The following is a 15359-nucleotide window of genomic DNA, read 5'->3' on the forward strand; positions in this document are numbered from 1 at the left end:
GGTGGCCCCGCGCCAGTTAGACGGGCTTCAGTCTTCTTTCTGTTAGCTGCATGACAGAATGAATATACTAAATCCTGTTATAATAATAGTTCAGCAATTGTGTAATCAAATATTACCTTTTTGCAGAATGTTTTTGTGTTTCATTTTGACTTGGCTTAAAGTTCTTGTGGCTCCAGAAGGATTACACCTTATTAAATAAGAAATATACATTATTATTTCAAGCTAAAGAAATAAATGGCAGGAAAAGTAAATGCTTTCATAGTGATTTAACTTATTCAATAGGATGTATAAGTCATACTTCATTATTTTGCATTTCAATAAAACGGGAGCCAATACCAAATTTGTAATTTAATACACTCACGCATTTACTCTGTCCGTTATTTTTTGCCAAGCCAGCTCTCTTGCTTTAGCCGATGCAGCTGTATTGCTTCTTTTTAATATTATTGGCTTAAACTCCTCATAAGCATGCATTAAAACTTCCAATTCCGCCTCTGTGAAATACGCCGCTCTCTTTTTTTCGCTTTGAGTTTCCATGGTGACTCGTGAAATCGGCGATCCATTGAAAATGTCTTTATACATGCAGTATGTCTTTATATCACAGCAGTAATGACTCTATGAACTACTTTACTTCTAAAATCGATACTATTAGAGATAAAATTGCAACCATTCAGCCGTCAGCTACAGTATCACATCAGACAGTGCACTATAGACCCCCTGAGGAACAGTTCCACTCATTCTCTACTATAGGAGAGGAAGAATTGTATAAACTTGTTAAATCATCTAAACCAACAACATGTATGTTAGACCCTATACCATCTAAGCTCCTAAAAGAGGTGCTTCCAGAAGTCATAGATCCTCTTATGACTATTATTAATTCCTCATTGTCATTAGGATATGTCCCCAAAACCTTCAAACTGGCTGTTATTAAGCCTCTCATCAAAAAACCACAGCTTGACCCCAAAGAACTGGTTAATTATAGACCAATCTCGAATCTCCCTTTTCTGTCCAAGATACTAGAAAAGGTGGTATCCTCACAATTATATTCCTTCTTAGAGAAAAATGGTATATGTGAGGATCTCCAGTCAGGATTTAGACCGTATCATAGTACTGAGACTGCTCTCCTTAGAGTTACAAATGATCTGCTCTTATCATCTGATCGTGGGTGTATCTCTCTATTAGTTTTATTGGATCTTAGTGCTGCGTTTGACACAATTGACCACAACATTCTTTTGCATAGACTTGAACACTTTGTTGGCATTAATGAAAGTGCATTAGCATGGTTTAAATCGTACTTATATGACCGCCATCAGTTCGTAGCAGTGAATGAAGATGTATCCTATCGATCACAAGTGCAGTATGGAGTACCTCAAGGCTCAGTACTAGGGCCGCTGATCTTCACGCTTTATATGTTACCCTTGGGAGATATCATCAGGAAACATGGTGTTAGCTTTCACTGTTATGCTGATGATAGTCAACTCTATATTTCTTCGCAGCCCAGTGAAACACACCAATTTGAAAAACTAATGGATTGCATAGTCGATATAAAAAACTGGATGACAAGTTATTTCTTACTGCTAAATTCTGATTCTGTGTTAATTATAGGACCTAAAAACTCTGCTTGTAATAACCTAGAACAATGTCTAAGACTTGATGGTTGCTCTGTCAATTCTTCGTCATCAGTTAGGAACCTAGGTGTGCTATTTGATCGCAATCTTTCCTTAGAAAGCCACGTTTCTAGCATTTGTAAAACTGCATTTTTCCATCTCAAAAATATATCTAAATTATGGCCTATGCTCTCAATGTCAAATGCAGAAATTTTAATCCATGCTTTTATGACCTCAAGGTTAGATTATTGTAATGCTTTATTGGGTGGTTGTTCTGCACGCTTAGTAAACAAACTACAGCTAGTCCAAAATGCAGCAGCAAGAGTTCTTACTAGAACCAGGAAGTATGACCATATTAGCCCGGTCCTGTCAACACTGCACTGGCTCCCTATCAAGCATCGTATAGATTTTAAAATATTGCTTATTACCTATAAGGCCCTGAATGGTTTAGCACCTCAGTATTTGAATGAGCTCCTTTTACATTATAATCCTCTACGTCCGCTACGTTCTCAAAACTCAGGCAATTTGATAATACCTAGAATATCAAAATCAACTGCGGGCGGCAGATCCTTTTTCCTATTTGGCGCCTAAACTCTGGAATAACCTACCTAACATTGTTCGGGAGGCAGACACACTCTTGCAGTTTAAATCTAGATTAAAGACCCATCTCTTTAACCTGGCATACACATAACATACTAATATGCTTTTATTATCCAAATCCGTTAAAGGATTTTTAGGCTGCATTAATTAGGTAAACCGGAACCGGAAACACTTCCCATAACACCCTATGTACTTGCTACATCATTAGAAGAATGGCATCTACGCTAATATTTGTCTGTTTCTCTCTTGTTCCGAGGTCACCGTGGCCACCAGATCCAGTCTGTGTCCAGATCAGAGGGTCACTGCAGTCACCCGGACCCAGTACGTATCCAGACCAGATGCTGGATCAGCACCTAGAAAGGACCTCTACAGCCCTGAAAGACAGCGGAGACCAGGACAACTAGAGCCCCAGATACAGATCCCCTGTAAAGACCTTGTCTCAAAAGAGCACCAGGACAAGACCACAGGAAACAGATGATTCTTCTGCACAATCTGACTTTGCTGCAGCCTGGAATTGAACTACTGGTTTCGTCTGGTCAGAGGAGAACTGGCCCCCCAACTGAGCCTGGTTTCTCCCAAGGTTTTTTTCTCCATTCTGTCACCGATGGAGTTTCGGTTCCTTGCCGCTGTCGCCTCTGGCTTGCTTAGTTGGGGACACTTCATCTACAGCGATATCGTTGACTTGATTGCAAATAAATGCACAGACACTATTTAATCGAACAGAGATGACATAACTGAATTCAATGATGAACTGCCTTTAACTATAATTTTTTCATTATTGACACTGTTTTCCTAATGAATGTTGTTCAGTTGCTTTGACGCAATGTATTTTGTTTAAAGCGCTATATAAATAAAGGTGACTTTGACTTTGACTTTGACATGCACCGTGCACGCGCATTAACTCTGGGTAACCAGTCAGAGGTTGATTAAACTAACTCTTCTCAGGTGTTTTGGAACCGACATACTCATGGTATGCCTGTTTGGGGTAAATCAACCCAGAGGTTATAGTTTATCAAATGGTAAGTTAACCAAGCTTTCTGGAATACCCCCCAGGTGAATTAGATAAGTGACAACTTGGAAACTTAACTGGGTTTTTAAAATGCAGTATGAGATGGGTAGACAGAAATCTGAAATGGCAAATAAAATTGATATTGATAACCCGGGGGACAATTCTTGTGTCACAGTTGATGTGCACATCAAGTCATTTAAAGGAATAGAAATAATAATAGAAGTTGGTAAATAAACAAGTAGCCTATATACATGTAAAAAGTATAAATATGTACTATAAAATATGAAGAAGAATTATAAAGGACTATGGATATGCAGCCTACAAGATTTACATTACTGTATTAACAGAATTGAATTGATTGTGATGAACAGTACTAGTAAATAAATAGAAGCAGAACTGCAGCAAACTATATTACACTGAATATTAAAACAGATAATATTGCACAGAATGTGAAGTATTACATTGCACTACAGTACAGGGGTCCAGTTTAATAACAAAGGGTCCATGTGTCAGATACTTCACTATCTCAAGGCCACGAGTTAGTATCTTGAGGCCACGAGTAAGTATCTTGAGGCCACGGGTTAACTTATCTTGAGGCCACGAGTTAGTATCTTGAGGCCACGAGTTAGTATCTTGAGGCCACGAATTAGTATCTTGAGGCCACGAGTTAACTTATCTTGAGGCCACGAGTTAACTCATCTTGAGGCCACGAGTTAACTTATCTTGAGGCCATGAATTAGTATCTTGAGGCCACAAGTTAAGTGATCTTGAGGCCACGAGTTAACTTATCTTGAGGCCACGAATTAGTATCTTGAGGCCACGAGTTAGTTATATATTTTTTTTTTGACAAAGTGGGACAAGAGGGGCTCCGTAGTGAACGCTCTGATCCGTTAACATGGGCTCAGAAAAAAGGCGCATCACAGACAGAGTGTGAACCTGGAGTTAGGCACATGCCCAGTCTGTTCTGTTCTTGCTTTAGGAGCGCTGCATTCTGATTGGATCAGATAGCATACTGCGGGAGGTCAGGGCCACGGGAAATCGTGCTATAAAGCGATTTAGAAATCGCGCACACAGTCAAATCGTTATTTTATGATGATTTCTATTAATCGCACAGCCCTAGAATGAACTGACAATGAACAGAAAATAGCTTGGGCTGGCACCGCGCAGCAAAACGGGAAAACCAGATCCAGGCAGAGCTCAGCAGCGGGTAGACAGTCAGCGGAGCAAGCAGTCAGAAGGGAACATGTTGACAGTCATTTATGCATGTTTGAATTTGTTGTTCTGTAGCATATGCAGGATAAATTGGCGGTTTATTCTTAAACTAATCAGCAAGCTCGAATAGTGGAAGCATAGTTACAGTTTAATATTTATTTTTTGTTATTTAATTATATATATGAAATGTATTATTATTACTTTTATTAGTAATTGGCTGCCCACATGCAATACCATTGGCCCACAGGTCGAAAACCACCGGCCTAGTGGTTTTTGGATATTTTACTGCAAATATCTTACAAATTGTACCTTTAACTGCAGACCTGCTTCAAATTGTTTTTGTTTTTTTTGCTTTTTTTTATTACGAAGTGAAGCCATATGAACACTGATGTTTTGTCCATTCAACATTGATGATTATCCTGTGTAGCCATAGAGAATTGTTGTGGGAATCTGGTTAGGTCTCTGAAACCGTATACATACTTGTTGATGCATTGTACTGTATATGGTGAAAACACCCCCCTCCTCCAATGCCCATACTTTGAGCATTAAATAGACTCACACACAGCAGAGTGGCGATAGCAGCATCAACTGCTGAATCGTTATGCTTCTATATGTCCCTGCAAAGACAAAGATCAAGAATAATGACTAAAATGTCTCTACATAGTAGCAAAAAAAGTCTCATTGCTCATGCAAGGAATCTCTACCAGAATCTTTCATATGTTTTTTTAGATTCATACCTAAATTGTAGAGCAAACCCCAGCATTTGCTTCCACCGCTGCTTAAGCATAGCAATATTCAGAAGGCTCTACACTGGGTGTTTCAGTGGATCCCACGTTGGGTGTATCAATTGCTGTTTTAATGGTTCTTCGAGTGAGTGTCACTGTCAGAGCTGTTGCAATCAGAAAGGCAATGAACAAATATATGAAAGCAGAACAGAGTAAAATGCTATGTTATTTTTATCATTATTATTATTATTATTATTATATATAATTTTAAATATATATTATCAACTGGCATACTTGACAAAATCATGTGATGTCAGATATTCTTTTTGTTGATCCTTTTATCATGAATTATGGAATTTGCTACATCCAGAACCTCTTCAGCTCTGAGAAACATTATTTAACATTACAAAGTGTGTGTGTGTTCTTCATTCCACTTTTTTGCTTGCTGCAGTGTTAAATAGCAGCTGTCCACCAGTATGAAGAACCTGTATATGTTTATATATATATATATATATATATATATATATATATATATATATATATATATATATATACACATATATATACATATATATATATATACATATATATATATATATATATATATATATATATATATATATATATATATATATATATATATATAACCTCTCTGCGTTAAGATCGAGACTCGAGAGGGCTACTACGGCTGGTGGCCAGGGTGATCTGAGAGTTACCGTGTGGGCTTCCCCGACGAGCCAGCCTCCTCGGTCAACATCCCCCTCACTAACGCCGCAACCGGTTGAGTTCTGGATGAGTTCGGCCAACTGTGTCCTCAGAGCACCTGCGCATTGTATGGTGGTCCTAAGCTTCCCTCCAAGGCCTGTAAGTTCTCCTCCAATCTGTGGCCAAGGCTTACAGAGCTGTGGGTCAGGCTGCTTCTGCCCTGCACGCCATGGCCACCCTTCAAGTCTACCAGGCCAAGCTGCTCAAAGAACTGCACGAGAGCAGTGCTGAACCAGGGGTTTTGCAGGAGGGGCGCACTGCTACTGACCTCGCTCTCCGGCCAACGAATGTTACGGCGCTCTCCTTGGGTCAGGTGATGTCCACTTTGGTGGTCCAGGAGCATCACCTATGGCTGACCCCGGCAGACATGAGGGAGTTTGATGAACTCTACTCCCAGGTCTCCCACCTCAGCCTTCTCATCACCGAGGGCGCCCCCCTGTGGTCTCCGCACTCCTGCTCGGCCACAGCAGCAGCCTTCACTCTGGCAGCAGCGAGGAGACGGCCGCAGAAGGGTGGAGGAGCCCATCTCTGCCCCTAAACCTGCCAAGCGTCAGGCCAGCGGCATTCCTGAGAGTTGGGGACGTCAGCTCATCAGGAGATGGTAGCAGGACCACTCCTTCCCCCGGAGGAGGGCCGGGGGAGAACCCCTTGTTCACGAAGAGCTGTTTCCTCTACCTCCGGGTCCCAAGAGGCCACGAACAACAGTTGGCTACGTGCTTCCTTGCTGCTCTCGTTTTCCTCTCCCCTTGCCAGTTTCCACGATAAGACGGCTCGAGAACACATTGCCTTCTCATGCTCTCTTTGCTACTTGGAGTCAGACGAGTGCTCGCACTCTGCCCCCGCTAAGGGACGCTACGTCTCCCATGCCGGGGCTGTCTGCTCCACCTCGCTGCCCCACTGTGGGTCTGCCTGTAGTTCCCTTGACCCTGCTGGATTGGTTTCCGCGAGCCTGGCTAGAGCTTTCCAGGCCATCCCGCTGGCTCATCCAAGCGATCAGGCTCGACTACACGATTCAGTTTGCCCGGCATCCCCCCAGGTTTTGGGGTTTTCACGCGACGATGGTGGACAAAGATGCTCCTGTCATGGAGGTCGCGACCCTGCTGGCAAAAGGCGTGATAGAGCCGGTCCCTCCAGCCGACATGAAATCCGGCTTTTACACCCCCTACTTCATTGTACCCAAGAAAACAGGTGGGTAACGGCCAATCCTGGACTTGCGTGCCTTGAACCGGGCTCTTCACAGACTTCGGTTCAAGATGCTAATGCCCAAGTGCATTCCACTGAAACTGTTTCAGAGGCTCCTGGGGCATATGGCATCCGCGGCGGCAGTTATAACGCTCGGGTTACTCCATATGAGACCGATTCAGCACTGGCTTCACGACCGAGTCCAGAGATGGGCATGGCAACTGGGCATGCTCTGAGTGACCGTCACTCCAGCTTGCCTCCAAACCTGACACAGTGATACATATGGATGGGTTGATGGATACCTCATGAAATATGACAAAGGACCCAATATTTCTTGATCCATGGTGTGTCAAAACAAAAATGTTATTCTTTTTTTCATATAAAAGTAAATACAAATTAACTTATTCGATTTAAAAACATTAAACAAAAATATAAATTAAATGATTATGATCTTTTAATATGAAAAAATGTCACCTTACATAAATTTGTTCCAACTAAACTTTATAAGTTCTAATTACTGAAACTGTCAAGGTGCAAATACATGATATTCTAAGTAAATAAAACTTACCTGAATCAGTGCAAAAGATATGTAATAGACATTGCTAAGTGTGCAAAGAAATTAGGTATAACTGGATCAAACTGCAGTGTGTTTACGAAACAAAAATAAAAGCAAATATAAAGAAGGAATAAACAAAGGAAGACCCTAAGAAATCTAGATACACAAGAGACTAAACTGAGTACAACAAAACAACCATCACTAGACAAAACCTGACAATGAACACAGGAAAGACAATGGCATAAATACACTGTGGTTAACAAGATTAATAAGTCAGCTGTAAACAATCAAACTAAAAGACAGTGGGAGACAGGAACCAAACTGAACTACAAACTACATGTCCATGTAAAAAAGACTCAGACTCAGTAAAAAAGACAGACACAGTGGGCCATATCAAACACCTGGCGCAATGCGACGCAAGGCACAGCGCAAGTGTGTTTGCTAGTTTCAGTCCGGCGCCTTTCGCATTTTCCCGTCCAGTGCCACGTCGTTTAATAAGCAAATGCATTTGCACTAATTTTTGCGACCATGGCCGTGTCGGTCTAAAAAAGAGGTGTGTACAGTATACTCAAACTGTAATTGCTCGCGGAAATAATAAATAATTAATTTCAATATAATTCTATTTATTTAGATGTTTACTAGCAAATTTAATGGTTATATAGTACATGTTAATACAATTTAGGGTGTTTTACAAGTGAGTCTTGATAAAAGTTACATGCGGTGGCCGTGCTGGAGTATTTCCTGAGTATCAACCACATCATCCCACTGAGTGAACAGTAACATAAAAATGGCTTCACAACACTAACGGGGCAAATTTAAAGTCAAGTCAAGTCACCTTTACTTATATAGCACTTTAAACAAAATAGATTGTGTCAAAGCAACTGAACAACATTCATTAAGAAAACAGTGTGTCAATAATGCGAAATGACAATTAAAGGTAGTTCATCATTGAATTCAGTGATGTCATCTCTGTTCAGTTTAAATAGTTTCTGTGCATTTATTTGCAATCAAGTCAATGATATCGCTGTAAATGAAGTGACCCCAACTAAGCAAGCCAGAGGCGACAGCGGCAAGGAACCAAAACTCCATCGGTGATAGAATGGAGAAAAAAACATAGGAAGAACCAGGCTCAGTTGGGGGGCAAGTTTTCCTCTGACCAGACGAAACCAGCAGTTCAATTCCAGGCTGCAGCAAAGTCAGATTATGCAGAAGAATCATCTGTTTCCTGTGGTCTTGTCCTGGTGCTCCTCTGAGATAAGGTCTTTACAGGGGATCTGTATCTGGGGCTCTAGTTGTCCTGGTCTCCGTTGTCTTTTTAGGTCTGTAGAGGTCCTTTCTAGGTGCTGATCCACCATCTTTTCTGGATACGTACTGGATCTGGTGGCTACGGTGACCTCGGAATAAGAGAGAAACAGACTAATATTAGCGTAGATGCACAAATCCGTGAATAAATATTCTGAACTGAAGTAAACTTCAACAAATTCCCCTTGCTCAGGGAGTAAGGAGCAAGTCATTAGGAACACAGTTCATGCAGGGTGCTCACTTCTAACGAGCTGGTTATCTGAATCAGGTGTGTTAACCAAGACGTGCAAAATATGCAGAGCTGGGGGGCCACGAGGACTGGAATTGAGAACTACCGATTTAACTCATGCAAAGTTACATCTTTATTGGGATAGGATCTTGACGGATTATCTGCGTGACTCTGACTTCACGAGACTAACAATGAACATAGACAACACAGAGAGTATTAAATTCAGCACTTTTATTTCCAACATGCGCTCATTCATGGCTCCATATTAATTCAAGAAAAGTTACGTCTTTATTGGGACAGGACTTGATGGATTATATAACATGACTCCGTGAGTTAGTCTCTGTTTCTTAGATCCAAGCTGCATAAACTACATATCAAGCATTTATGTTATTCATCTAATTTGTGCATAACTGGCTGTTATGTTAAATTAAGTTTACTAACTTCAGCAAATCAAGTACCTGCACACCGTTGTTTTTGTCTCATCTCCCCTCAGACACGCTACAATAGCATTTTTGTGCACAATTCTCAAAACACCCACAAGATGCCCCTTTTATTGGTGAAACCGATATTACAAAACTGATATCCGATTATAGTAAAATGCTTAAATATCAGGGAAAATATTGGTAAATACTCTGTATGTAGTTGCAAAAATGACAGACGCCAAACCAAACGAGGCATTTGTCCTACTTTGCCAAAACCTGTTCAAGTTTGAAAGCCTCATAAGACAGTTCATATAAATAGCAAGATATTAACACCTTTATTTCAACCCCCACAAATTATACAGAACTACGCCCAAAAACCCCATCCCCCTTTAGTTGTGAGGAACAGTGTGTTGTCATGCTACAGGGTTGAAATATGCTGTCTGCACTCACGGCAACTGTACTCTTTTTATTCATTATTTCCTCACACCCCATATTATTATTTTCACCAGACCATAATAATAACAATTTATCAATTGATAATTAATCATTCTTTTTGCAAAAATCATTGTTATTTGTGAACATAGGCATTTAAGGAAGGCTTTAAGACCAAGCAGAGATCTCTTTAAATTTTCTTATGGTTTTTAAGGATGTTACAATGCTATTTTATAATGTTATTGTTTTACTTCATACTTTAATCTCCGTTTACAAACCAGTTTGACTGACTTTCTAGTTAACGCAACGGCCCTGCAGCATTCTTTCATATCTTTCTATCTTCAACTTTTGTGAATGTGTGAGTGCATGTACTTATGTGTTAGATTAGTTTATTTCTTAGATTTATCTAATAAAGCATTATTCACATTGAAAATGTGATGCGGGAGAGAGGACTCAAAAGCTAGAGTGGCGATTACAGTTCTTTATTTAAGACAGAGTCTTGACCACAGGTAATCCAATTTAAATGAGAGAGAATAACGAACTGAAGAAACCCGTAGATTAGGAAATAACTTGAACTCAAAAACTCCTCTGTGGCAGGGAAGACCAGAGCACTGGCGAGAAACACAAACTCACGAAGAGGCTGATGAAGGGTGAGCTCCAATCAGGTAAGCCGTATCAGCTCTTGGCAGGTAGGGTTCTGTGGATATATGACGAGCACAGAGTAATTCCAGCAGCGGTGGTAAAATAGTGACACACCCTGACAGGACAGGACAAAACGTAGAAGAGACACTGGTCAAAACGCACCTGTGACTAGGGTTGTAACGGTATGAGATTTTCACGGTATGATAATCTTTTCAGAAAATACCGCGGTTATACGGTTTCACGGTATATGGTATTAAACAATCAAGACAGTTTTTTTTGGTGGGAAGGGGGTTGAACAAATGTTTGAAAGTAGGGATGCAAAATATTGATCAATTCCATAATCGATTGTCGTTTAAATTAACAATCAATTTATTTATTAATCGTTAACCATAATGCTGCAAAATGGATCTATTGCAGGCAGCAGTCACTGGCATGACAGGATGTGCAAAAGCCACACACACACACTTCATTCTACAGTTTACATCTTTTGAAAATATACATTTTAATAATAAAATATACATTTTATTCTTATATTTTTATTGTTTCATTTTATTTCATTCGTTCATAGCTATATATATGTATATTTTCTTCTGTGTTGTATTCTTTAATAATTGCACTGTCCATGGAGTGGACCTGACTCACATTTCTCTGCTGGTTATACTGTATATGCTCTAAATGAATTTGTATGTGACAAATAAAAATCTTAAATCTTGAAATCAGAATGAATCACAATGCATAGTGGTAGAACAACCATCTTAACTCAAGCTCTCTCCTACTTTGTATGTGTATGATCATGGAACAGCGTTCCAACATCAGAGTCAAAGTCAGAGAGGCTTTATTATCATTTCAGCTCAATACAGCTTGTACACAGTGAAAAAAAACAGCGTTTCTCCAGGACCATGGTGCTACACAAGACTACATTAACTACAAAACTCACCTTGTACTGAGCAAAAGACTACACATAATTAAATTATATTAAATAATCTAAGATAATACTAAAACTGGAATGAAGAAATTTAAAAAGTAAAAAGGTTGAACTTAAAACAAATTCCGTATGTGCATGCAACAGTGCAACAGCCTGGGACATTACAATACACACACACACAAACACACACACACACATACTGATATATATATATATATATATATATATATATATATATATATATATATATATATATATATATATATATACAGACCAAAAGTTTGGACACACCTTCTCATTCAAAGAGTTTTCTTTATTTTCATGACTATGAAAATTGTAGATTCACAATGAAGGCATCAAAACTATGAATTAACACATGTGTAATTGTATATGGAATTATATACGTAACAAAAAAGTGTGAAACAACTGAAAATATGTCATATTGTAGGTTCTTCAAAGTAGCCACCTTTTGCTTTGATTACTGCTTTGCACACTCTTGGCATTCTCTTGATGAGCTTCAAGAGGTAGTCACCTGAAATGGTCTTCCAACAGTCTTGAAGGAGTTCCCAGAGAGATGCTTAGCACTTGTTGGTCCTTTTGCCTTCTGTCTGTGGTCCAGCTCACCCCTAAACCATCTCGACTGGGTTCAGGTCCGGTGACTGTGGAGGCCAGGTCATCTGGCGCAGCACCCCATCACTCTCCTTCTTGGTCAAATAGCCCTTGATGCCTTCAGTGTGACTCTACAATTTCCATAGTCATGAAAATAAAGAAAACTCTTTGAATGAGAAGGTGTCCAAACTTTTGGTCTGTACTGTATGTATATATATATATATATAGCACATGCGGGCACCATGGGACCAGCTACATCATTATTTTTTATCATGCTGTAGATGAAGCTACGTAAAGTTTATATTATTTTCAGTGTGTGAGATGGTCTCCTTTAATTTTTGCCAGCTTTTGATACTCGGCCCTCTTCTGAAAAAGGGGCTGGGAGCACCTGCTCAATTAAATAAAAAAAGAAAAGATGAAAAACACACACACACACACACACACACACACACATTTTGGTTACCCTAAAAGTGGCCATCTGTAACAAGCTATAAAATATTATATGTTGGGGTTTTTTAGCTAAAAATTCACATACACACTCCAGGGACATGAGATACTTATTTTACATCTTATTAAATAGGGCATAATATTAAATAAAATTGATAATAATAAAAAATAATTGTCAATGTAAAATAAAATTGAAACAATACAGAAACTTGCAATCAGAGAAAAAAAATTATATATATATAGTAGTATGTGGCTTTGGAAAGTAAATAATGTGTCACTCAACACTCAATTACATCTGATGAGAAAAGTTAGACTGATTTATGGTATTATGAATGTCTGTTGTTTTTCCTCAAACACACAAAGGGCCCTATTTTAACGATCTGAAACGCAAGTGTCAAAGCGCAAGTAACTTTGTGGGCGGGTCTCGGCGCTGTTGCTATTTTCCCGGCGGGATAAACGGCTCTTGCGCCAGGCGCAAATCTAAAATGGGTTGGTCTGAAGTAGCTTCATTATTCATAGGTGTGGTTTGGGCGTTATGTGAAATAAACCAATCAGAGCATCATCTCACATTCCCTTTAAGAGCAGGCGCGCTTGTTCTAAAGCGGATTCCTATTATAACGGCGGATTTGCCAGACGCGCGCCAGGAGCGGTTCACAGCCAAGGAGAGCAACGCTCTCGTCAGGGACGTTGGGGATGGAGAAACCCACCCAAAATAACTTCGGTTAAAAAGGCGTATTATCATTTGGGTAAATGTGTAAGCTAGATGTATGCTTTTATAATAAATTGTCTATCTATCTATCTGTCTATCTATCTGTCTATCTATCTATCTATCTATCTATCTATCTATCTATCTATCTATCTATCTATCTATCTATCGTAATAATGTATGATTTGCAAAAATGATAACTGCTGCTTCTGTGTAGATGAGAGAATCATTGATTACATTGATTGGGCTATGGCCAAGCATGCGCCCTTAAAATAGCATATGAATAACATGCGCAACGCGCCACTGACTTTAAACTATTTTTTCCTGGTTAGTGGCGCAATTGTTTTCTAAACCTGCAAAATAGCATGAAGGAACGTTTGCGCCGGAACACGCCTCCTTTTTTGCGCTGAACTGCCCAGGGAGCGCAAGTTCATTCCCTAGTTTAGCGACGTGCTTCTGTGGAGGGAAAAGCGCGCTTTGCCCGGGTGCAAAATAGGAATGACACATGCGTCGGTGTACAAAGTCAATTGCGCTGGGTGCAAGATAGGGCCCAAAGAGTGACTTCAGACTCCGCACTTTGAATTTGAGGTTGGTCACAATTGTTACAGCTGGAAACAAAGGAAGGAAAACAAACATACAAATTCAAACAAGCAGGTAAATTTATTAAGGCAACTGAGGAGAAGCTTCCAACATAGGAGAATCAAAAATGAGGTGATCAAAGGAAGCTGAGAAAACAGTCTTTTCAATCAGGACCACTTCCGTCAAGTATATTTATGACAATTGTAATCGCATACAGTTAGTGTTGGTGGTAAGGCTATGTTCTGGACAACACTCCATACGCTTGTCCATGCAGCAAGACAAACCCCCCTGGGTTACAGAACAGAACCAGTATACGCATACATAATTACAATTCACAATTACATGAGTTGTAAACAAAATGTGATAGAGACTGCTTCCAATGAAGAGACTGTAAAGAAAGAACAAAGTTAGATCGGATTACAGGTTCAGTTGGTGGAGTTGGGGTTGGTGGAGGGAGTTAATTGCAAGCAGCGATGCGATGGAAGAGACACTGAAGAATGGGAATTTAAATAGACCGCAGGTGATAGGTGTCAAGACTGGATTGGTCCACGTCAGGAACAGCTGACTGTCAGCTGATGCAAGCGTGACTAACGTGGCCTGACTGAACTAACGCGATGCTCGATATCTGAGCTAAAGCTTCTAATCCTTTGATTGATAGCAGAGGATTCCAGGACTGACAGGTAGGCAAAGGACTTGCTAAGAAGCTTGTAACCTTGAGACCAGCCAACAAGCAACTGTGGTGAGGCAGGTGATTCCGTGACATTAATCAGCAACATTAATTAAAGGCCCAAACATTTTCTTATATATCTGTTTACACTGTGATATTTTGCAATTTCCAGCAACATTCAACTATCAGAAGTTAAAGTTTTGCATCATGTTCAGTGTTGGGCAATTTACTCTGAAAATGTAATCAAATTACTGATAACTGATTACTCCTTTTAAAAGTAATCATGTTACTGTTCTAATTTAATTGATTTCAAAAGTAATGAGTTACATTACTTTTGTCTCTATGAAATTTATGGAATCCCAGCATACAGGCTCCTAAAAAAAAATTGTGTTCTGTGAATGTTGATGCTTTAATAACAAATGTTATTTTTAACTAAAGCAAGCGGCTGCTGTGTGCACGGTTTGGCAGAATGCCAGCAAAGAGCGCTGCATTTATAATCTCTAAAAGACATCTCAGTTTATCTCAATCTCACAAAACTCTGTTATAACACAATCAACATATGCATAATTAGGTCTCTAATCCACTGCCACTTGACTTGACAGTGCATGTGCTACATCCTTTTTACAGTCCCTAGATAATAGAACACTGCATTCTGTCAGCAATGTAAAACGACAATAACGTATAGAGACCTCGGCTTGTAACTATACTCTAATTACATTTTGAAAATTATAACGCGTGAGATTACT

At 39.7% G+C, this 15359-nt stretch overlaps 1 long non-coding RNA gene across 1 annotated transcript; it reads right to left on the bottom strand.

Moving 5' to 3' along the window:
- LOC132131568 (uncharacterized) lies at positions 1-563 on the bottom strand. The gene is made up of 3 exons (XR_009428897.1): positions 362-563; positions 117-187; positions 1-46 (listed from the first exon to the last, which is right to left on the bottom strand). It is a non-coding gene; the product is annotated as an uncharacterized LOC132131568 (long non-coding RNA).
- Between the last annotated feature and the right edge of the window lie 14796 nt (positions 564-15359).

This window comes from Carassius carassius, chromosome 48 (assembly GCF_963082965.1).
Source record: "Carassius carassius chromosome 48, fCarCar2.1, whole genome shotgun sequence".
Classification (NCBI taxonomy): domain Eukaryota; kingdom Metazoa; phylum Chordata; class Actinopteri; order Cypriniformes; family Cyprinidae; genus Carassius; species Carassius carassius.